Source organism: Falco biarmicus, chromosome 3 (assembly GCF_023638135.1).
Source record: "Falco biarmicus isolate bFalBia1 chromosome 3, bFalBia1.pri, whole genome shotgun sequence".
Taxonomy (NCBI): Eukaryota; Metazoa; Chordata; class Aves; order Falconiformes; family Falconidae; genus Falco; species Falco biarmicus.
The window spans coordinates 38,617,694-38,643,141 of NC_079290.1; the positions used below are offsets into that span (position 1 = coordinate 38,617,694).

General features: G+C 36.5%; 1 protein-coding gene across 1 annotated transcript in view; it reads left to right on the top strand.

Annotated features, from left to right (window-relative positions):
- PEX2 (peroxisomal biogenesis factor 2) overlaps positions 1–11,882 on the top strand; it is a 40,131-nt gene extending 28,249 nt beyond the window's left edge. Inside the window, exons 3-4 of the transcript XR_008820745.1 lie at positions 706–3,306; positions 3,771–11,882. The gene's annotated coding sequence lies outside the window, so the exon portion shown is untranslated. The remainder of the gene's footprint in view (positions 1–705; positions 3,307–3,770) is intronic.
- Positions 11,883–25,448: the final 13,566 nt, after the last annotated feature.

The following is a 25,448-nucleotide window of genomic DNA, read 5'->3' on the forward strand; positions in this document are numbered from 1 at the left end:
GGTATGCAAGGAAGAGCAGGTACTTAGTTGTCCTTGATTACAGAGAGACACGACTTGCTTTCTGAGGAGTTGAACATGATTTTCTTCTACAGTATTTTTCAGACCTACTTTTAGAAGCAGAATGCATATTTTTTATAGAATTTTTTTTTTTTTTTACTTTAAGATATGTTAACAAAGGTAACAGTGATGTCCCTGTTATTTTTTTCTCTTGTAAGACCTTAGCGAACGGATGGAAATTTTAATTCCATTATAGAAGTAAAAGCCCTTTTTTGGCATTTGGTAAACAGATGATATTCTACTAGTGACTGTCTTTTCAGTAATGCATTGGGTCTAAATTCTGAATTCTATTATTGTACATCTACAGCAACTGAAAGTATATTTTTTATAAACAGCAAACTTCACCTCATAAAAATTCATTACATAAGGGCATAAACAAGTACTTTTCCTTCCAGTCATTGGCAGTAAGTGATTCATCAGTTTTCCACAGAAAACCAATTTTGTTGCAGATGTTCTGCAGACTCCCTGAATTGTAGAATCATATCATCCAATCCCAGCACAAGGAATGTAGAATATATTTTCTTTTAAAGGGGGGCGGGGGGAAGGCTGTGCTTAGTCTTTTTAATAGGATTGAATATCATTTGCTGTCTCATCAGTTTTGTGAAACCATAAAGTAATCAGCTTGCCATTCTTTCCTTTCCTGTACAGGCTATCAACTTACTCACAATGCTGATTCTATGGCAAGTGCATAAGTGAATAACTTGCAGGAGAGAAAAATCTTCCTTTGAGGTTAAACAAAGCGTAAGTGCTTTACATAGTTGTCTCCTTTCCTTCATTCTTTCTTTTCTCCTTCCTTTCCTCTCTTCTTTCCTCCCTCCCTTCTTCATTCTCTCCTTCCCCTCATCCCTTCTTTCTTAATACTTCAAAATATAGACATTTCCCCTAGTTATCAGCCACTAATTTTCATTGTCTAACAGGCTTGCCTTTTTTTCCCCTCTTTCTTTTTAATTTTTAAATTAGGGTTTACTTTTATAAGAACCAGTAATTAACTATTCATTCAATTCTGTTTTATCCCAATAGCCAGAAATAAAGGATGGGCCTAAAAGCTACTTTTTGCACGTGTATGCAGTTTTGTTTAATCCTGTTCTGTATAGCATATACAATCCACCCTACTATATTTCCATTGCATTAAGTTATGTAGATACCAAAGTCAATTCTGATAACTGAAGGAGGGAAAGGAGACAAAGGAAGGAATACATCCAGGAGAAAATGAAAAGGGGTGGAAAAAGTTTGAAGCTGAGAAACCAGAACACTAGCTGGCAAGCAGCAGGAACCAGAAAGGGGAATTATTTTCTAAGGAGAATTAATTTCATCAGTACCTCCAAGACAGGGTTGAATTTAACTCTTAGAGAAGAAGCTGATAGTAGCAAAATGCACAGATTAAGTCAGCAAGTAAATTTTGGCTTATACTGCTTTAAGTTTTGCTGTAAGTCATAGCATGATGAGAGAACATGTCTCCAAAAATGTGTGAATAACTGAATTAAAAAAGAGCAAGATACAATCTTGTATCTGTATCCACAAGCATAGTATATAATTTGATGCAGAAAAAAATGGTGAAAGTCCTAAAAGAAGAAACCTTTGTTCAAAGACTGAGAAAACAGCAGAATCTGGATCCAACTGAGTTTTGTTGACATGGTAAGTTTCAGGGTTTCACCAGATTTAACAGCTACACTATGTCTATACTAGAAAACCAGTCCTGTCAGGACCTGGGGGTTTTTGTTACTGAGGCCAGTCTACATGGCACAGTCCCTGTCTGTGTTAGTAAACTCACTATCCGTTAGAACAAGATGATTTCAAATGCTTGGGGTCAGCTGAGTATATTTATATTTATATGCATATGTGGAAATAACCACAGAGACTTTATTTCTAAGTAATTTTGAATATATTTCACATGGTAGAGCACTTCCCACATATTGCAACTAAGTTCACAAATTGTGCGGTGTAACTGATCTCAGTAATAGATAAAAACAGACAGAGGATGCATGCTGCCTTCTTATACTAACTTCCACAGAGAATGGACATCAGTAAAAGTTAGGGAGCCATAAAAGGAACATCAGCTCCAATGTCCAACATCAACAGTTCTGCAGAAGGATTTGTGAATGCCCGCAGGCTGCTTTCTGCTTCTTTCTTGCTCCTCCAGTTCACTTTTTTCCAGGGCAGAATTCCTGCATGGTCTTCCTCCTGTGACTGCTAGCATAAGGAAAAGGGCTCAGACTGCTAGTGTCCATGTTTCCAAGATAAAATCCATATGATTTGCTAAGAACAGTGTTACAGAAATCATGTCCCCAAGCCCATTGAAGTGCTTGCTGTGCAATGACAACTGGGGCAAAGCCTAGTGTAGGTTTAAGCACAACCATCTCCAAAGCTCACTCTTTCCAGCTTTATTTCTGGCTCCAAACCATACAAGACCAGGACATCAACTGTGTGTCAACAAAGAATAGTTGAATTTGGCATATCTTCTAGAGGACGGTGCACTCAAACTACCTGTATTTGTCCTTTGCAAGTTATAAAACCAGAAACTTGAGCCCATAATAAAGCCCTGAGCACATCCAGTCTCTTACCCCTTCAGAGAACTACGGAATTTATCCTGTAAGCCTGTATGCAACTGTGTTGTAAACAATATAGATGACTAACAAATGCAAGAACAGGCTCAGATACTTAAACTGATAGCTTCAGTAGACACAGAAGGGATGAACACTGATGTTGTCAGTAGTCCTGCTGTCCGTGTGCATCCATGAAGATGGAGCTGTGAAGTAAGTGCCAACCAATGCAAAGAGATCTGATCTGTTCAGTGGTGAAGAATGAGAAATTGCACCCTGACAGCAAGGAAGAATGGATTTCTTCATGTACAAGTATATACATGCATATATATATATATATATGGTGGTTTATTAACTATTATTTTGGAGATCTACTGTTGTAGCATTATAAACTTTTCTGTTCTTCTGAAAGCAGTGCAGCTGTCTCCTAGGGTGCCAGAGATTGTAACATCAGGCACCTAAGGAGAAGAGTTTACACAGTTTTGTAAGAATGAGCTGTGACAAGACAAAAATACGGTCTGGGAGAAAAAAGGTACAGATATATGGACAGACATAAAAAGAAGAGGAAGTAATTTCAGAGAAAAGCTTAAGGAGGACTTGAAAAAGGAGAAGGCACTTGGCAACTTGGGACAAGAAAATTTACCTCATGCAGCCTTGTGGAGTTGAGGAGAGCAGCACATAAAATGAAGAAAAGTTGATTCTTGCTGACGTATTGAAAAATCCTATTGAATTCAGTTTTTCTTTTAAGATGCCTTGCTGGACCTTTCTGTCTGAAAAACAATCAGCCTGCTAACTGCAGGCTCCAAGTGAATATGTGGGAAAAGATTTTTCTTTCTGTGATATAGGTTACCCTGACATGTAGAATGTAAGTTTAATACTGTACTTTATCATTAGTCCAATGAAATTACAGGTATCAACTCCTTTAATAAATTAAAGTTATACCACATGGAGAAAAGGATTAAACCACATGCAGAATTAAGGCTATCTTCATTCTTTTCTGGTCTTAGACCTATTGAAGTGAAAAGGGCCAGTCTGAGAAAGTTGCTAGGAGACCATAATCACAACTGTCAGAATAATACATTTTTATTTAAAATAGGAAATGTTGATTAATGAACATACTTAGCAGATAATGAGTAAAGGTATTGAAAGCATCTATGTTCTATCAAATTTCAGGTGAAACATTTAATTTATAGGTTGAAAAACCAATGAGAATTGAAAGTCTTCAAGGTAAAGGCAACCAACACACGCAGTCAAAACTGAAGGACACAACGGTTTCATAACTACTTGATTAGAAGCAAGAGAAAATGTTTCCAGTGTGCAAGTCCAATAAGATTGAAAACAAAGAAATAAAAGGAAATCATTTACCTATTAGAGTCTCACGTAGGCATGTTGTTGAAACTAAGGTAAGATGAGCCAATTGCTTTGGAAACAATGAACTGATTTAAAGGTGAGATACTGGAGAAGATGCTATGTATATAACACATTAAAATTAGAAAAAACAAGCAGTAAATTAAAATTATGATAAAGAAACCAGCCTAAATGAAAAGTTAACTTATTAAACCCTGAAACAAATGGTACTAAGATTTATCAAACCAAATCCTCCAACAGAGTCTACTGTGATAGCCACGTTGATTTAATTTGTGTCATGACAATTTAAACAGGTATTGTGCCCTGAAACCACTAGCATGATATTTTGCATCCAAGATTTATGATCCTTATGTTCTGGGAACCAAGAATCCAATCATGTTACGTAGCTCGGAACCTGAAACCACAAGACACTGACTCTCGCATTTGGATGTAAGTGGTGATGTGTGATGACCACCTTGGCTTCACATGCATAGCATGGATTGTGTCCTTATTGATTCATATCCGTCTCTTAACAAGGTAGCAAGTCAACAAGACTGTTCATCCACGCCTGGTAAAATAATTCTAATACTCTCAGCAAATTGTTTCCTGTATGCAAATAGGCACTTGCAGAAGACAGGAAATGAGATGCTGATCCAGCGCTGGCTGCTGAGCACTCCTCCTACTAGTGATGATAAAAGCTTATCATAGATAGAAATCTTGCTAGGTCTTCTAGGGGGAAAACATCTGTACTAACAGAACAGGAATCATAAAATGCTCTTGAAATACTGGTAGTCAGAAATAAACTGATAATTCCATATTTAGCATGGAATCATCATAAAAGCATATTTCTATAGCAGTTTTACTTGATAAATAAAACATCCAGACATTTCTTTTTACCAAGCCGTCACTTAGCTAATTCTAACTTAAATATTTCTAATCAAGTGTTATATGCATAGGTTTATTTATACATACAGCACGTATTATTTCTAATAAGAGAGTGTCGTTGCATGCAATGAGAAGACAGTCATGCCTAAAGCAATTACAATGCAAGAAAAATACATTGTTGGTGATGTTAGCAGAGATGACAGCTACTTACACAAAGAAAGCCTATCCTGAAGTAGACCTTCATCTAAAAGCAAAATAGAGTAATGTTACTTTAATAGGTGGCTCAAATTTGAAAAACCTTATGAGAAGCACAGTGTAAACCACCATTCAGTAAAGCAATGAAATTAGGGAAGAAATGTTTTGGTAACTTGTAATTAAAAATAGCAAGTGTGCCTTGTGTGTAAGAAAAAAAATGAGATAGCACTAGTTTGGAAATGGTTGGTACTTCCAAAGTTTATATTTGCTTCCTTTAACAGTGCCAACAATCTTCTTACTTTTGATCTGAAGAAAGCTTTCTTCACAAATTTGAAATTACTGGCACTACAGATTTCTCTCTTGAATGGTGCTTTTATCACCTACCAAAAAGAAAAGTGCATTAAAAAAAAATGCTTTTTTTATTTCTTGATACAAATTACAAACTCTGATGAAATATATTGGTTTGAACTTTGATAGCATCATTTTTTAGTCATCTTTATATGGTATGATATTATTCTGGGGTTGCTTATTTCATTTATATTCTAATTTAATCTAACACCAGGTCTTGAATCCTTGTATTAGTTAATGATTCCAGACTTACCAGAAATACAACATGAGTAATCAGCCAATAACTAGAAAAATTAATTCTTTTTTATTGTGTAATGGAAAAAAAACAGGTAATGCTCTCTATAAATTAGTGCAGTCTTCTTCTTCCTGCACCTCAGGTGAGTTATTTGCTGAAATATATAGCAGAGTTGTCTTTTCTTAGGAGTCTTGGGAACTCAGTAACCAGCTGAATTTCGTAGCTATTTTATGTTGAAAAAAAGCAGACGTGGAAACTAGTAGTTTCCTAGGAACATATAAGGGAGAACTTTTTTAAACTTCTTACACAAAAGACTAAATAGTAAATAAGATAAATGTAATTAGTTGTTAAACAGAAGCAATCAGGCTCTAAGAACATATTGAAGAAAGTATTACAGCACCTAAATCCAAAAGAGTGATCCAGACAACCCCCACCCACTCCCCCCCAAATCTTTAGGCACCTTGCTTTCTACCAGTAGCTTAATTGCTACAGCAAGTTTCTTAGACATATATTACTCTGGTACTATGCATGACCCAAAGTACAGTTCTTTCGGGACAGAAGAGCATGCCAATACCTACTTTGTGCCTAAGACAACTGTGGATTTATAAAGCAGGTATCCTTCTACCTATGTCTCTGAAAGGCCTATTTCAGCAGTCATGCACCAGGATCTCCAAACATGCATTGACAGCCATGAGTCATACATGAAACAGAAAGAGGTAGTGAGAGGTGCACCTGCCTATATCCATATTTCTTAATATAACAATAGGTAGAAGTGAAACATTTGATTTCTGTGATTTCCATCTCCTGGAAATTCAACTCGTACCTGCCTATGAGGAGCTAACACCAGCTCTAGAGTAGGCTGCAGGGCAGGCAGCAGTCAAATATGTAAGAATTTATAGACTCTAGATGTGTCTTTTTAATTATTTCTTTATTTTCTGTGTTAGGTTCATAACTGTGCTTTCCACTGGGAGCAAGTTGTCGCTTATTTTCAACTGAAAAGTTAGTAAAGTACTATGTTGGCAGAAATATTTTGTCAATTAATATGTCTTTCTAACTCTGTTGATTGCTAATTCTGTATCTCAGAGTTCAACACTTGGGAGATACTGAAGATCAACTTCCATGGATGTCAATGGCAACTGTCATTCAACAACAAGAGCTGATGGCATTCAGCGTATCATTGAATGTAATGGGGTGTGCATATGTCTTTTTTTTCTTCTTCATCTGTGTCTACTGGACCTAAATTATATTTAGTTGCATTATTTCCAGACTTTTTTTTTTCTGTGAGAAGTTCACCAGAGACAGTAAAATTTTATGTTACAGTGTGTTAATAAAAGTTAGTAATTCTTGTGCCCTTATGTTCAATTCTGAGAAGTGGCAGAAGACAAAATGCATTCTACTATCGTTTTTAGTAACAGCAAAAATACTTCCATTGTAGCTTATAATACAAAACTTTACTCAGTTTCCTGGCCTGAGTCCAGAAAACCCTTTGAGAATGCAGACCTTAATATACTGTCTCAAAAAAGTTTACTATTCTTGAGAAACAGAATCTTCCATTTTGCAAAATACCTGTTTTAGCAACTTAAAGACATCGTTTGCCTTATTTGCCTCATAGATTGAAGCTGCAGCAAAAATACAGGTTTTACATGAAGAGTTTAGAATACTTTTCATATTGAAATCTTCTGTGTATATATCTAATATACAGCATATATACTGTTAGATGAGTTATGGTGTATATATACACACAGGAACTTTGGCTTTAAGATTCAGTAGCTGAGGACAAAGCTTTACTGTTGTGTCATTCCTCCTCCACACAGTGAATTTGCTCTGAGTCTTTATTTCCCTTTGCATCAAAATACCACCAAACACATTCAGATTCTCTCCGAATAGCACTGGGAGCTGCATTTCCTCCATTTCAGCTGAGTAGTGGGATGGTATAATCACAAAAAATGTGTCCTTGTCTGCTATTTCCCTCCCACCTTCCAAGTGGTTGATAGTGTTCAACTGTTATCTTAATCAGCATTTAATTTTATCCTCCAAACACTACATGAATTTAGTGCTTAAAACTAAGATGTATAAGCTGATCTCTGTGAGACACAGAAGGACTGGCAGAAAGAATAACTGTGTGAGCTTACCCAGTGGACAGTGCCATCAGTGCAGTTTTACATAGACCATCTCAAGAAGAGTGGAGTTACACAGTACACAGACCCATTCCAAGTCCTGTCTGGGCATTTAATTTTGGTACTGCCATTTATAAATGTGTATACATATATGTACATATCTGTTAGGGACAGTACAGCAAAAAAAGAGGAAGGAATCTAACAAGGGTTGCCAATTCAGACTACAATTTATTCTTAGTGACAAAGTTCCTTTGCAGTTTTCCTAGGACTGATTTCACCTGGTGGGCTAGAAGTGAAAGGGCAATTTAAAAGCAGATGTAGCGTCCGCTCTATGACTAATTTTGTTTTGGACAAAACATACAGATTTGCACATTTATCCACAAAATTTTTTTGTTCCTGCCATCTGTACCACCAGAACAGCAAAAACCATACTCACCTAATAGCTCATCTAAACTCCTTCCAGTGACAACTACAATAGTTATCCATTTGTTTTTTTTTTGCTTTGGTGTCCTAAATCCTCTTACACAGGCTGTTAATTGAAGGAAGATGAGCAGCACTAGAGAAAAGAGATCAGCATATGCAAGCTTCATTTTTATGCAGTTGACAATATTCTTGGTAAGAAGAATTTTGAAGTTCCTCTTTCATGAAATGTTTGTCCATGTTGCTGTTTTCTCTGTGCAGTGGTCAAATGCAGGTATTAGATAAGCTTTTAGATGTTGCACAGAAGTTCTGTATCTACTCCTGAAGTAGTGGAGGTAGTAGAAAAAGTTCAAACAGCAGCAACAGAAAAATTGAGCCTTACATTCAACTGTTTTTCTTGTTCTTACTATTGCCTGCCACTATGTTACGAGCATTTAATTTATGGTAACATATGTAACATCTACTGGGATATTTTCTGTCTTCAAGACTATTTTTTACTCTTTTCTTTCATAAACAACTAAACAAGAAACAGTAGTGAGTGCAAAGAGACTTCAGAATTTAAGAAAAGGTGAATAAAGTTTCATTCTCTTGGTTCTGTATTTCATTCTGCTCTAAAAAGGCAACAGAGATTCATTCCCAGGATCTTTCCAACTCTCTCACTCTGCAAAAAAAAGAAAATAATGTATAGAGCATTTTCCCGGATTTCCTAAAAAATGGATCTATCATAGTAAACATGGTCTACGTGTCAAGGTAAAGTGTATTTTGACAATTTCCCTGTTGCCCCTATCATCCACACCAGCATCCTTCTCACCCTTCCACTTCAGTTTTCTTCTGTTGGAAACCAAACAGTGGTAGGATAGAGTGGACTGCTTAGGTTCTATTCAAGAACTAAATCAAAACATTGTTTGAGCTTTCAAAGGGATTTGGGAAGTACCCCTGAATCTCACAATACAGTCATCAAAAACTGTAGTTAGAAGCCAGCCTTAGTGTATCAGCCATATTGAGTGGATTGCCTGATGCTTTCAGGTGCCAGACATCTTTTTCAGCACTGGAGGAGGAAAAATGTCTCCGTTCCTCCCTCCTCTACCTGAAACTCAGCATCTAAGCCCCATAAAACAGGACTGGTTTATTTACAAATCCCGGATAAATTCTTCAAGACTGTACGTGGCATTGTCTTGTGTTCTACTGATGTTTAGGAAAGAAAAGCAATGAAACTTAAACATTCATTGACTTTCTAAATGAAACTGCAAAGCAACAGTGAAGAGGGAACAACTGTAAGACTCAGTTTGTACCTATCAATATTACAAATAAATGCTTTACACTAAATAAAAATACAGAAGGATTTGAGTGACTATAATCCACGTTTTTAAAAACAATTTATATCCCATGTTGTATTATATGTAACATACCTAACAATGTAATTGACAGAGTAGCCTTGCTTGTTCTGTTTGGGTTGATTGGAGTTTTTTTTCATGTCTAGCTAAATTCTTCTCAAAACCATATTATAGATTTTTAGGTTGGACAAATAAAAGACTTTCTAAAACTGCAATATTTTCAAAAGGTGTCAAACATCAGGATTCTGAAAAGTACTTCATAGCAGAGGTCCCAAAGCCAGAGACATGGATCCTATGGTCACTTTTGAAAATCTTGGCAATCTAATTTTAAAATTGTAATCTAATTTACTGTGCTTATTTATAGAAGAGCGCAAGCTAAGCCCTTTGTTGAACTGCAGCCATCCTGTGAGTTTATATTATCAATTATAAAAACATATGCTGCCCCAGTTTCACAAGTCCTTAATTACTCATCTCCTCCCACAGAAATCATTAGCAAGTGACACTTGATACGTATTTCTTAAAATATAACATGAAATGCAAAGCAAAATGTCAGGCTATGCAGAAGCTATGCATATTTTGGTGATTCAGAACAATGCACAACAGTATAAGGGGATTAATAAAATTAAGAGTTCACATTCAGTCCCAGTTCCAATTGGTCTTATTTAAATGCCGGGTTGTCCTTAAGGTTAAAAATAAACCCTCCTAGTTTTAAGCTTTCAAATTGTAGCTTTAATCCTTTGTCTCATTTAAATTTGATGGACTATATTCAAAGCAGATGGGCTATAAATATTCATTATTTATTTATTTATATGTATAGATTGTTAAATGCTACCCATTGCAAACCAAAGAGGTCAGCAAAATGCAATTTCATGACTTTCCACTGAGATTTTTAAATATATTTTCCACATGAGCAGAAAAAACCTTTTAAGTTTTGTTTAAATATTTCAACTCAGTATTTCCTCACAGAAAAGTAATCTGGTAGCAAGTGTGTTGAAGGAGTCCATCAGACTGCAAGTCATTGCATTTGGTGCAGCAAAACAAACATGTCTTGCATGTATTTAAGGAAGGGAGGTGTGTGCTCTGACTAATTACAGGCATAGTAGCCTTACCTCATGAAGATTTTAGAACAAACCTGGATTGAATTATAGTTAATTGTGTAAATCAGAAGTGAAATAAAGTTATAGGCAGGTTCAGAAAAGGCAGATCATGCCAGGGTAATGCTGTACCTTTCTTGGATAAATTAATAGGTTTTCTAGGCAAAGAAAAATGTAGCAGCTAAAGTATATCTGGATGTTAATTTATTATAAAGTAATTCCCATAGGAAATCATTTATTAAGTTTATGAAGATGGACTAGCCCAAGAATTGTAATATGGGTAGGAAAGAGTGCAAGTGGTACTGTTGGGGGAAACTTAGTATGAAAATTAAAATAGTTTACAATGGTACTAAATTGGTATTAGCACAGGAGAGGTCCAGACCATGACAGAGCAAAATGGAGAACTGAACATTGGAGTAAAAGAGATGAGATGACACACAACAGCTGAAAGTGTGAGATTTAAGATAAACAGCAAGACTTTGGTGCTTAGAGTGGAAATAATAGAGGAAGAAGATAAAGCTTGGTACTATTAATCAGTCACATAAAATACGTGAGCCACCAGTGTGAAGACACTATCAATATGATAAATACGATCTGAGATTGTGGCAGGTAAGTATTTGCAGTAGAGAAAGGAAAGCAATATTACTGTTGTAGAAGACATTGGTGAGATCTCACCTGAAGTACTATTTAAAGTTTCTGCCACCTGTTTACCAGAAAGTCATATAGAAATGAAAAGAAGCATAAAGTTGTGGACTTGAAATATCCGCCTACAGGAGACAGAGTGTGTTTAGCTGCACCTATTTTATGAAGAGTAGCTCACTTTCCTTAGCCTATATGCTGAGCTTATAGTCTTGTAACTGTGTCAGAGAAGTACTTTGAGCTGATATAGTCTACTGCTGATGTTTGTTCTTTTAGGAAAACCTTACCTAAGAAAAAGAATGTAGAACATGTAGGCAGAAAAAGTGGTGCTCACAAAGGTGGTCTTTAGTCTGGAAGGCTAATATTTCTTTTCCCTGCAGTCTTGCAATAGTCTGTGAGAAAAATTTCCTCCAAGGAATGAATCAGAACACATAAAATTAAGCTACTACTCCAAACTGACTGAAGTTGATGAAGCTGATATGTCTGTGTAGTGGGTTTTTTTTTCCTTTTTCAGTATTCAGCCAATTGTATGTTTAATGTAAATGACTAGGAGAACTGAAAATTATTATTCTCAGTGGAAGTTTCCTACATATTTTACTGCCTAACTACTTGGGGAATGCAGGGACCAGAGACATAGACATAGCCAGATTTTTCAGAAGATGAATGAAAACAACTTGACACGCTTCATTTATAGTAAACCTTTGATCTGATCCACGGATGGACAGTATGAAATGGGAGCTGTTGGAATCAGGGGAATGGAATTTGTCCCAGAAAAAGAGGGAAGATGGGCTGGTCTACCACTGTAAGCTACATCAAAGTGGAAAATGTGCAGCTGCATGCAGAAGTTAAGAACTATTTACATTCAGATGAACGACACCAACCTATATCCCCACCTTCCAAGGAAGAGCAGGTACATCTGAACAAGTTCAACTAACATTTTTGAATTGGTGAACAACATAAAAGTTTATTATAAAAATTTTCTGTGTTATTAATTAGATAAAATCTACTATTGTCTTAAAAATTCATATTTCTTCAGCCAAACTATCATTCTTTCTTCCACAAATATTTAGGAAGTAATTTATGTTACAGGCTTCATCAGTGGAATTTCAGGTTAACACAATCTACTGAGTGTTAACAGTCCCAGCAAATAACTGAGATCACTAGCTTGAAGTGGTTTATTTTAGAGCATGTTTTTATCAGGATATATATCAAAAACAAATAATCCTCAGGCCGAAACTTTTTATACTTTGGAGCTTTTTCTCCCATGAATCCATGAGAGATTTGCCTTGATAACTCCTACTAACACAAGTGGGAGTTGCCAGCCCTATGCATTATTTGAAGAACTTATCTCAAAGCATTGCCCAAAGCAAATTTTTGTGATAGCTTGGCACCCCTGGGAACAGGGATTTATAATGGCAACAACTGAAAAAGACCCTAATCTATAGTTTAGTGATGAGAGTAAGAGTACTGTTACACATTTTCAGTTATTATGCTGCTGAACTTGAACTCCAAATTGTTTCCTTCTTGAAGAAATATTTGAAGTAGTTTTATTGAAATAACTATTATAATGCTTTAAAGTTTCTAAAGTATTTTAATATTGTCTCAGATTTCGACCTTTCTTTCCATTCCTTGGTCAAATGGCACAATATGTAACAACATGCATTATTAACAGAACTTACATAAACCTTGAAAACCACCATGTAAAGCAATAAACAATCTTGTATGTATACCTTTAAAATAATGTTTTCCTAATATCTATACATTTAATCTATTACTGGCAGTTTTCACTGTGATAAAGGAACTGACTTGTTCTTTCGGTAATCATCTCTGTTTTAAAAAACTTCCAAAAGGAAATAAGAAACAGTAACAACTCTTAAGCCAAATGGTATGAGTAATGCTTTGCAAATTATCTTGCCAATAATGCAGCCCAGCATTTAAAAAAAAATCAAGGCTGATAAAAACATCTATATTAGAACGCTGTTTAATTTTGGGATTTTTTAAAAATCTTTTGACATGGTAAATGTTGCCGTTTTGTAATTTTAGAATTTTTGCTAGGTTTGAAAAAATACTAACAAAAATTCATTAACAAAAAGTCAATGAAAAGAAGTTTCAAAAGTTAACAAAAAGAGTGGGAGGTCGATACCAGGTTTTTCTTGGTTATGCTTTTGGTTCTTATGTAGAGAAAAAAAAGCTTTCTTAGAATACATAATGGTGAAGTATTTTGTTTTCCATGTCAAGTGAGAATTTTATATATAAAGACCGGTTTTGAAGAACCTTGAAAAAATAGACAAATTTTGATCTAGTCTAATTCTCTTTGATCCCATGTACAATAGTTTGTAGCTTGAGAAATGCACTTACACTCAAATGAGTTCCTTTCACTAAAAGTCAGAGGATCATAAAGTGTCCGAGGTTGGAAGGGACCTCTGGAGGTCCTTGGTCCAACCCCCTTGCTCAAGCAGAAGCCCCTAAAACTGGTTGTCCAGGACCATGCCCAGACAGCTTTTGAATATCTCCAAGAATGAAGACTTCGCAACCTCCCTGGGCAACCTGTGTCACCCTCACAGTGAAAGACTGCTTCCTGATGTCCAGGCAGAACCTCCTGTTTCTGTTTGTGCCCATTGCCTCTGGTCCTGTCACTGGGTGCCACTGAAAAGAGCCTCCTCCATCCTTTTACACTCTCCCTTCAGGTGTGTATAGGGATTGATAAGACCACCCTGAGCCTTCTCTTCTCCAGGCTGAACAGTCCCAGCTCTCTCAGCCTTTCCTTATAGGAGAGATGCTCTAGTCCCTTCATCATCTTTGTGGCCCTTTACTGGACTCTCTCCAATATGTCCATGTCTCTCCTGTACTGGGGAGCCCAGAACTGACCGCAGTGTTCCAGATGGGGCCTCACCAGTGCTGAGGAGAGGGGAAAGACCTCTGCCCTCAATCTGCTGGCAACACTCCTCCTAATACAGCCCCCAATACCATTAACCTTCTTTGCTGCCAGGGCACTTTACTGACTCGCATAGCAATCTCAGGTCCTTTTCTGAAAAGCTGCTTTCCAGCTGGGTGGCTCCCCAGCACATGCTGGTGTCTGGGGCTGTTTCTCCCCAGGACTTTGCACTTCCCCTTCTTGAACTTCATGATGTTCCTGCCAGCCCACTTCTCCAGCCTATCAAGGTCCCTCTGGATGGCAGCACAACCTCGGCCGTATCAGCCACTCCTCACTGTTTTGCATCATCAGAAAACTTTACACTCTTCTGCATTATCCAGATCATTAATGAAGATATTAATGAAAATGTTCCGAGTTCTCTTCATTCATTGTCTCCAAGCATCTTTCCCTTATTCTTTCTGTATTTTACTAGCTCTTTTGTGCTTCCAACAACAGGGAATTATTTAGGCATGCTGGTTAGTATGAATACTCAGAAATCAAAGTGAACTCTAAACTGCATAAGGAGCAACAGAAAATCTGAAGTGAATAGGAAATTCAATCTAGGTCATACTGCAATGGCAGAGAAGGACATAATGGAAAGACTCAGTTAGTAGCCAGCTCATTAGCTGCTGTCATCTCATATGTATTCACACATAATACTCCAAACTGCACTATCTTTGTTCATATCTCTAAGTAAGGTTTAAAGAATTGTAAAGACATTTCATCATTAGGTATTGGGAGCTCAAGAAATAAAAGTTGGGTTAGAACAGTGATTCCTTGTATTAATGAAATTCTTGCACCCCTCAAATGGATGCTGTGTTATAAATAACTTCCTCTCTGAACCACTCCTAGTAGAACATAAGTTTAAAATGAAAATAAAGTTATGAAATTATGTACTCTTCTCATAAGAATATATTGGCATGAATCCAAGATTGATCGTCTGTTGCAATTACTGTACAGTTTCAGTAATGACGAATTTGTACTGTTTGTATGGAATCAAGTTTTAACTGGAAATTAGGAAAGATAAGATCATACAGGTATAAACTATTTTGGTGCATTATTTTGCAATGTAAATTTTTTGGGAATTGGATGCCTAAAAATATCTGGAATAATCAGACTACATGAATGCATTGTTCACTTAACTTTTACTTGTGGGGGAATTTTGACACAGCTGACCTGCTATTTCTTGCCAGGCATTATTGTTCTTAAATTATTTTAACCTGGCTTACTTATCTGTGCAAGAAGGTTGTATTTTGAACAATGGTAAAAGCCAAGTAATTTATTTGGTTTTTCTTCAATAAATTACTCCCTGACTTCTTTATCAAAATATTAGCTCTCAGTATGTGAGCTCTATGTCTTCTAATATATAAATTGAATATATATATGTCTTCTAATGCATAAAATGCCACATATGTTCAGCCTAAATATGTATATCTGTATATTGCAGTCCCCTTCCTTACTTCATGTTGTATTAACTTACAAAACTTAATCTTTCTAACAAGAAGCTAACAGATTCCAGGGCTTTTCTTTAATGATAACCATATTTTTTTTCTCCTTCCAACATAGCTGGCAGTCAGATGAATGATTCAAAATGTTTCGACTGAATGAAGATGACCAGTGTCTTTCACATGAAGTGTTTGCACCTATACAAAACATGCAACACTCATCCTTTTCTGCTGTTTGAATTATTGTATTTACCTGAAATAGGTTATAACAGTTTCATTTTTCTTGGTATCTACACTGAAATAGTCTACTATATAAATAGAAAAATCCCATTGACCCTGAATATACTTGCAATACTATATCATATTATGGACATATTCTGATTTCATTTACACTGACCTCTACCTAGTAAAGTTGCTCACCAAGGGAATAAATTGAGAAAGAAATCTAGATCACTGCAATGAAAATCGATGTTAATATATATCCCATACTTTGTGGCAATAGAAAGCAAACAGGTTGCTATCTATTTTGAATATCTGTATAAAAATGTTATCTACAAAATATTTCATGAGTTTTCTGTATTCAAAATAAATACTTCTGAATTGTTTTAAACTTAGTTCCATTATTTCTTATACCAGTAGAATTCCAGCTTATTTGTTAAAACCTGGAGGGCCCATCACATGATAGGTTGTAATCAATAAAATTCGTGCCAACTGATGTTATTCTGCATGTCAAGTCATATTGTTACAATTCTGTCTCTAGGATGTTACAAAGCACTAGCTTGTTTGCAGAGTTCTTTTCTACCTTCTTAGCTTAACTCAGGAATTGTTTCTCATAGCTATAGCAACAGGAAAAAAATAAATATCCCATCCATTTCTAACAAAAGACAAAAACAGACCAACAAAAGCAATAGAAAATTCTGCTCCAATGCACCGTTACTGCATTGCCTCAGATACATTATGCAAACTAAATAAATTACCTTCTGGTAAGAAACTTGCATGATCACTCAGTCATGTTAGCGTGTTGCCAAACCTGACTAATTTAAGCAAATAAACGAAAAAAACAATCAATCCACAAACTGTATTTGACGTTGTCAGATCATCTCAAACACTACAGCATTCATCCAGATTAGCTTGGTATGTATATTTTAAAGAATAACCTAGCTTTTATTTAGAAGAATTCTTTCCCTACATTGAGGAAGTTAGGGGAGAGAGGGACCTTTTGAAGGAAGAAGATATAAGAACAGAATCATCGAGGATAATGTAAGTTTTATGGTAGAGATTCACAAGGGACTGATGAAGCCAAGATAAGTACTGTCCTTAATATGCACTACAGAAGCCAATTCTATGACTCTTCAGGGATCAGCTGTTTAAAGCTGGTTTTGTTAATCTAATATGTATTTACATATATCCAGAGACAGGAAAGGATTTCTGTTGCCATTTGGTTTTTGACAACTGGTCTGCTATTTAGTTCTCATACATTCCTTCATTAATGTCTTGGACATTGCAGGAAAAGAAGACAAGACACCAGGAATGTGGTTTAAGTAGGCCGTGACTTCATAAATAACACATCTGGGAACCATCTGGCAATGACTCGTCCAGTGCAGGTCATACTTCCTTTGTAATCCATACCACGTGGTGGCAAACTGCCATCAGCCCTCCACCCTGCTAACATGGCCTTAGCATCACTCCTGGGATATATGGCCCCCCTTCCCCCTGAAGAGGGCTGAAAATGGAGAAAGGAGGCTGTACCTCAGCTCGAGCATAGCCCCAACCTTCTTTTCAGCCTTCTGTTCCCTTTTCACTTCTGATTACAGTTTATCATAAAGTGGACTCCTTCATCAATAATTACCTTCACTAGACATTTCCTAGAGTGGGGCAACAACTTTTCTACCCCAGACAGATTCTCACATTGTCAATAATTGTTTCCGTTAGAGAAGCCAGCGTCATATTCCCTTTCAAGTCAGAAATTTGAACAGAACATAGGATTCAACTGAACACGTACTCCAAGTGTTGCCTGATTTTTCTTTTCAGCTAATTTATAAATCAGCCAAACTGCTCCTGTGATCACCTAAACTTTCTGGTGTGGTGTCCTGAAATCATAGTCACTTTGCTGTAATATGATGTGGCTATGCTTATGACCTCGTGTCCTAATACCATTATTTTTTCCATCCATTGGTTTTATCATGATTTATCTCGATCCATTCATATGGCTTCTCCCTCATCCTGAATGAATCAGAGCTAGCTTCTGACCCCCTGCTATGCCTAACAGATCAAGCTTCCAGAAAAAAACTAGCTTCCTGATGCAAGCCAAATGCACAGTATTAGGCAGACAATATATTTACAATCTGACACATAATTCTGAAAAATTGGATGAACATTGATACTACTGAAACTGTCCCCTCTGTACTCACATGTCATCTCAGATATTATCAGTCACAACCACAGCCTTTTAGGTTCCTATCACTTTGTCTGCTTTAGATACCATCATTTTTGTTTGCAATGAAGAACCCAGGTTATGATGATAACATCTGTAATACGTATTCTTTGACATTATCATAAAGTTAAATATTCTTTATGAATTAACTGCCTTCTATGGAAAGCAACAGTGGTGTGGCATCAGCTGACCTCTATCCTTGTCACATCTGAATACTCTGATTAAGAAAAATCTTACTTTATTGTAATGCAGAAAATTACTTTGTCATCCCTACTTTTTAAAACAGCATTTTCAGAAGCAGAGGAACGGTAAGATGCAAAGGCAGTTTTTCTTCATTTTTCAAATGCCTGATTGCTGGATACCTAAGCCAAGGCCCTACCGGCATTGTATTTTGCCAAATCTTGAGAAACTCTGCAATGATCCCACCCTCAGATCTACTTAAATCTAGTATAAAGTTTTTCTTAAGCTGATATACTCCTAAAATAATGATGATCAATATTAATGCAGAAGAAAAAATAACAGATTGCCTTGTATCCCTAACAAATAAGGAAGGGATATGGAAATTTGGAATATTTTAGGACAGGTTGTCTTTCTTCACTTAGGGAAGATGAAAAAAATTTTTTGTGCTTACACATTTCTAGATGTTTTTGCATGTTGGTGAAATTTCTGCCAGAAATCAAGATTCCCAAGGCCAACAGTACATGAATAGGCTCCTTGCTGGCCTCCGAGCAAATTTTTCCAATCTCTAACTCTTCCCCTCTTTGATTGATTTGAAAAACATTGATATAATTTTTCACTATTCCCTAAAAATCAAGTTAGTACCATTTACATAAATAGGAAACACTACTTGCCCCATAATATATCAGTCTATGTTAAGTGGTTTTTAAGGCTGACTGTAGTCCTACTCCGTCACAGCACTCTCCAAACTATGAAGCTGCAACAAGTTCTTTTACCATTTCCTACCAACATACTTTTCATACAGTCCCTCTGCTGCCTTCTCCTAGTCTCACCTCATCCAGAATGTGTGTTCTCTCTCCTCTTGTTTCTCCTCTACTTCTTCCTCAGATGCTCCCTCTTCATTGGCTCTCAACCTCTTAACAGAACTAGCCACAGCTGCCCCTTATCTACACCACCCCCCACCCCCCCACCCCCACCCCCACCCCCCACCCCCCCTGAAGCCAGCCCACAGTTGTATATTATCAATGCTAATTAGCCCAGCTTCATTCTTCTACACTACTCTTCCATTTAAAGTTAAGAAAAAAAAAATAGTTACAATCAGGACCTCTCCAAAAATAAGTACTCTGTTTCTTGTTTTGCCTTTAAGAAGAAACTGGGTCTGGTCATTACTTAAAACACAGCTGATAAGAAAATACCAGTTTCAAAGTGACTTCCCAGAATACTAAAGGTACCATATCTGTAGTTAATCTTTTTTAATATCACAGTTGTCTTAATGATTTTCACAATACAAACAGCTTTAGTGAGCATTTAATCTAGTCTCCATCTGAACTAGCTAAATGTAGCACTGAATAGAGAGGATAATTCACTATTTTTCATTTGTTGGCAATATCTCAAACTAACTGAACAAAAGAATACGAAGGCAGCAAATTTTTGTCCTTTTATGAACTCTTGCACTGAGAAGAAGTTCACTGTGGTGTCTACTTTCATATGACCTTAAACTATAGTCAGTCCACATATATCAATTCATATGCATGCTATACTGCACTTTTACAGCCTGTGTACCTTTCGGTTTGATCTGCCAAAACAACCTGGACTTTTCACCAAAACGTGGAATTAGACAGAAATCAACTTAATAAGGTTCTAGCTGATAAGTATATGAACAGTGCATTGAGAACAGAGTGGGTTAGACTCATGGCCCGTGGGAAACGAGGGGAGACATAATTTCACAAGCTTTCAAAGTCCTGCTGGTATGACTGACACGTTAGCACACCTCTAACCCTTTGGACACACAAAAGCAGATAAACATGACAAGTGTTTCTGATCCCTGCCTTCTTACAGCAGCTTTTTCTTCTAGCACCAGTCAGGTACTGAGATAAGTATCGTCTATAGAGATATAGATGCATATGTATATATGTGTGTAGAATGACCTCAAGGGGAACCACTCACTGGATGAACAGGAGCCAAGAAGCTGAACCCTTTGCTTCACCAGTCAGCTACAGCATCCTCCTCCTGTCTTCTCCGCACTTGAGAAGAGGCTGAGTGGCCTAAGAGAAGGTGGATTGAAAAGATATGATGTAAAAAGTCAAAGTTTCTGTTGGCCCAGACTGTTTCCATTGCCTCTGAAGATGTGGAAGGGGTTCTTCAGATGGACAGTGTACAAAGTGGTTGTTAAAATACAAACTTTAAAAAAAAAAAACTCTTGAGCATTTTGGTTTGCAAGCTTTCTCTTGTTCCTAGAGCTTCATATAATCATATCATTCCTTAATTGCTACTGAGAGAATGGGCTTTGAGTTGCAAACTGATGAGAAGAGCAATAATTAAGAGGATATAGCAAGTATGTCTGCCTTAAGCAAAAGTAATTTGCAATACTGCATTAATGTATTCTTTGTCTATCAGTGATATTTGGTGCCACATTTGCTTCAGTTATTGTTTTGGGCATATTTATTTATTCTGACTGATTCTGTCTCCCCTGAGTGTATTATTTCCCCAATCTCACTTTCTTTTTTTTCCTGAATAAACACAAAAATAAATATGCCAGGAGAATGCCTCTTTGTGATACCCATAAAATCAAAAGGTATTTTGTTATTGTTATTTATCAGAAATTCATAAAATACATACATATCTTTCGACAGAGCCAACTGTTCTCCGAGATGGAAATTATTTTTCAATTAATTCTATTTTTTAAGTATCTTTTTCCTCCTAGTTGTATCTATTTCAAGCTTCTGTTCCACTATTGTTTCAATAAGCTTCCTCATGATTCCAACAGATGCAACTACTACGATGCCAATTTCATTTATCTGAGGGTATTGGTTTAGGTATTGCTTTACCTAAACATGTTTCCTGAAGATCTTTCTACCTCAAAGATTGGCAAATGCCAAACCAGCAACAGGATTTAGGTGTTGACATACAGACTATTGCAAAGTTTTTGGTATCCTACCACTACCCCCAGTTTCCCAGTGCGAGGCATGAGATGAGTTGGGCTCTTAGCAGTTGACACAAAGCAGCTAAAAGTGACTGGAGAGCCCTCCACTTTAAGCGAAGGATATATGCATATTGCCTATACCATGTTCCTCACAGGGACTTAACTGACCTTGAATTTAGACGGCAGTAAAGTGCTTCCCTCTATTCTGGAGTTACATCTGGAAACCCTTTCCTGAACAAGGCACCTATACCAAGTCAATAATTTCCTGAAAATAAAATCTGTAGGGAGTTTTTGGTTCCATTAAACCCAGCTGCCTAGCGGTTAAAGCATCTGAGCACTTTAACTACATGAAAAGATGTAGGTGATATACATTTAACTGTGTCTCTCCATGCCCCACTCAGAGCATATTCCTGCCTGTTGGGATAGTACACTAGCCATGAGGGTGTAGTATATTTTGGGGTAAAATTCCTAGTTGCTTTTAAAGCCTTTTTGTGTAAACTACTTACATATTCACTTGGAGCAAGGAATAGGAGCTGGATTTCCCTGGTGAGTGATTTAACCACCAGGCATTCTAACTCTCTCTCTGGCCTAATGAATATTTCATATTTTATTCTGTGGAACAACATATTATGCAATCATTCAATTAAGCACTGTGTCATAATGCATATGCACAAGGTGTTATTCATGAATAACACCACTGAAGCTGAGAGGCTTGTTTTGTAAAATAAAAAATGCTGTTCTTCATTATTAAGCACTACATCTTTATCATTCTGCTGTTGAAAGCAGGGCTCACATTTGGAAAGAGAATATCAACCAGCCATTATTGAAAATATCACTAAACCCCAGTCAACTTCCAAACCAGAATGGAGAGTTTGGAGAAAGAGGATCATGGTCTTTCGCCATCACTTGAGGCATCTTCATCTGCCTCTGAAGATACAGTCAGCTTCCAGAGGAGGGAAGATGAGGAATAGTCCAGAGAGCAGAAATACCAAATATTTGGATACAAGAACAGGTATCTTGTAAATGGAATAGGCAGGAATTACAAAAGACAAAAATGAGTGAGTAAAAGGAGAGCAAAGAAGAACTGAAATTTCAGGGCTGAGAACGATGCCTTACAAATACCTTTTTTTCATTTTCCTGCATTGAATAAAGAGATTTAAGAAGTTGATGCTTTTGTCTTATCCTCAGGAACAAAAAAAAAAAAAAAAAAAAAAAAAAGGAAGGGAAGAAGGAGAGGAAGATCTCAAGAAGACAGCTTATCTGAGAAAACTGCTCGCTGTTTTTCGGGAACTTAGCCTGCTTCACCTGTTTCTGAAGACCACAGGTGAAGGCTAGAGAGGCCTGAGAAGAGGAAGCTAGTTGTAAATTTGCTAGTAGAAACAAAAATTAAGAATTAAATCACTATATTGGAAAGGTTTTTACTTTTACATAAAGCTTGTGTAATTTTTCTTAAGACACATTCAGTGTCACCTGCAAGGTCTTGGCCAGCATTGTAACAATATTCTGAAATTAATGGAAATGTAACATCTGTCACAGATGGGTGTGCTGGAATGGCTAGAGGTAGCTGGGGATACCTGATGAACTTCCTAAATACCTCCAGTGCTCATGGAGCTTCCTTGAGGTCACAGACTTTTTTGGACACAAATGGCACATGGGTAGGTAGCAGCTCTTGGGAGTCTGCCATAGAGCAGTGGGGGAAAATGTCAGGTATGAGTCGTGCTAAGAAACTATATCTGAGCTTGGGAGAGACAAGGGGAGAGAAGGCAGTGATGGGGATAGTAAGTGGGATCGGATCAATCTGTCCTTTAGCTCCTTAGGTAAGGTAATATAAGGACACGCATAAATATCTGTTGCTAGTGACACGTCTATTAAAGGGCCTGATTCCCTGTTCCAGGATCTCTTATACTTCAAGAGTATAATTTGTGTGTACAGCAACTTAAAGAAGAGCTATGTTTATGTGTTTTCCATAACTCTTTTGTTTAGGAGGTGATTAAGGCTTTAAACTTTCAAATAAAAAGGGGTGTTAATATGCAATTTTGACCTTGTAGAAAATACAAAAATTGTGACAGTAGCATCAGTCAATTTCAATCATGAGTGTTTTTAATTCAGTATCACCATGAAAAGATGAAGAGACAGGGCAGTCAAATGTTTATAAGCTCAGCTATGGTTGCAAAGAGATATAAAAATTTAATTTTAAAGTCAGTTTTCCCTATATTTTTAGTTGTATTGTATTAGTAAATGCTGGCATGAAATCAAGGTCCCTGCTTTTTACATTTTCATTCCTGTACTACCCACTCTAAATCATACTAATTTTTTTTCAAGTTTTAAAGTATTCTAACCTTTTGTTGTCCTCTTTCAAAAATAGTCTGCTATAAAAAAATCATATTGATCCTATGCATTAATCCTTGATGAGAACTCCTTTAGTGAGCTAGTTTGACCAAATTTCCTTTCCAAATTAAGTTACTCAAGGTCAAAACTGCTACTGTTCAAGCTATTCTTTCCAAACATCATATATATTTTCAAGGTTTGTGAACTTGAACTAGAAGTGCTGTCATTCCACAGGCTCCCAAATCTTTGTGCTTTTTAATTTTCACAAAAGTTAATTGCTTCAACAACAGAGAACTAAAAACCCCACAACTTTGTAACATCAGTCAACATTTACTAAAAGTTTCAGAGAATGCATTATCTTTTGAGACAGTACTACAGTCTACAAATGTCAAATCTGAAAAACTGCTGATATTGTCAGTGTCTATATATAATCCATAAATACGACATTTCACAGATTGTATTCAAGAGCATCACAAGTTTTGCTGGACGCTCCACAGGGTATGCTTCAATTAGAGTACTTCAGAAAGTGACCAAAAAAGAGAAGATCACCCAAAGCATTGAATAATTGGGTGAATTTTTATAGCTATAGCTGTGAACAATTTATGTAGGTGAGATTTAACACTGTTTATCAAGTCAAAGGAAGCCTTTTTCTCACTGCATTGATCAGGATCTTTTTCTCCAATCAGTCAGTAGTCAAGCCTCACAATACACAAGTGCAGTGTATTTCTGATCGACATCACTATTTACTGAACTTTGCTTTCTCAAGGAGGCACTATTCACTTTTATTGTGTAAGGACTGTGGGCATCTGAATGAGGCTGAAAAGTCCAGAAGGTGACTAAGCAACAAGTAGTTTGGCACTGAAACTATATTTAGAAGTCTAATTTGAGAATGTGGTTTTACATTAGTCTTTTCAGTTCAGTTAAGCCCCTTAATATTCACACAGACTGTGGGGCCTCTGTTTCATAATTATCTTCATAAAAGTATTCTGCTTATAAGAAGAAACAAAACGAAACCCAGACATTCACAAAGAATAATGATTATTGTCTCCTTTCAGCGCATGTATTTAAAAGCATCAATGATCACTTTTTTCCTCCTAAAAATGAATTAATTTGCAATTACTAATTTAATACTAGCCTTACTGTGTGTTTAACGGTAAATATTTTATACCATCCTTTTAATGGAAATATTTTTCTTGAGCTTCTTTTAAAGTGTTTTTGTGCTATACAGTGAGATGGACAAATCAGTAGTTTTGGCTGTTCCTTTGTTCGCTTTTGCAATAACACTGTTTTTCATTGCAGTGGTGAATCACACTAGAACCGTAACTTTTTCTGCTGCTTTTGGGTGAAAAAAAACCACCCTAGTCAGTACTTTAAATAAATTTAATTTCCAAATACCTTAGAAATAGTCTGAGTGTTTGATCTTTCTTCCTTTGCTAGAATAGAAGAAACCTCTTCTCTTTGTATCTCATCCTGTCACCACCACTACTTGAGGTTAACATATTGTCTGTCTACTTTTAATAGAAACATTCCTCATGTATTCTAACAAATTACATATATCTGAATTCTATGTATAAAGCTGTAATTCCATTGAGAGTTTGTAGTGACATTGATAAATGATGTCACCAGAACCCTTTCCTTGAATTACAATCTTAATTATGTACACCTGGGTTCTTATTATTCCTTATATTATTTCTGTCATAGCACTATCTTGTCCTATTCTTACTCTGATGCTAATTTGTTTTATCAGTAGCCTAGGCACTGCAGCTTAGCAAAGCCTGTCCACAGTGTTTAAATGACCGTAAATTTCTTCCTTGTTATTGCTGTTTTAAAGACAGAGTGTAGCAGTAAACAACAAATACAATTCTTGCACATAAAGCTGGTGCAGATTTTACATAAATTTTGGGGGTTTGGGTGGGGCTTTTTTCTGAGTTCTCTTGCTTAGGACTATGTAGCATTTCTGACTGCTTCTAGTTGTTTCATATCTCTCGAGAAAAGAAGAGCAAAAAGGCTTGTTTA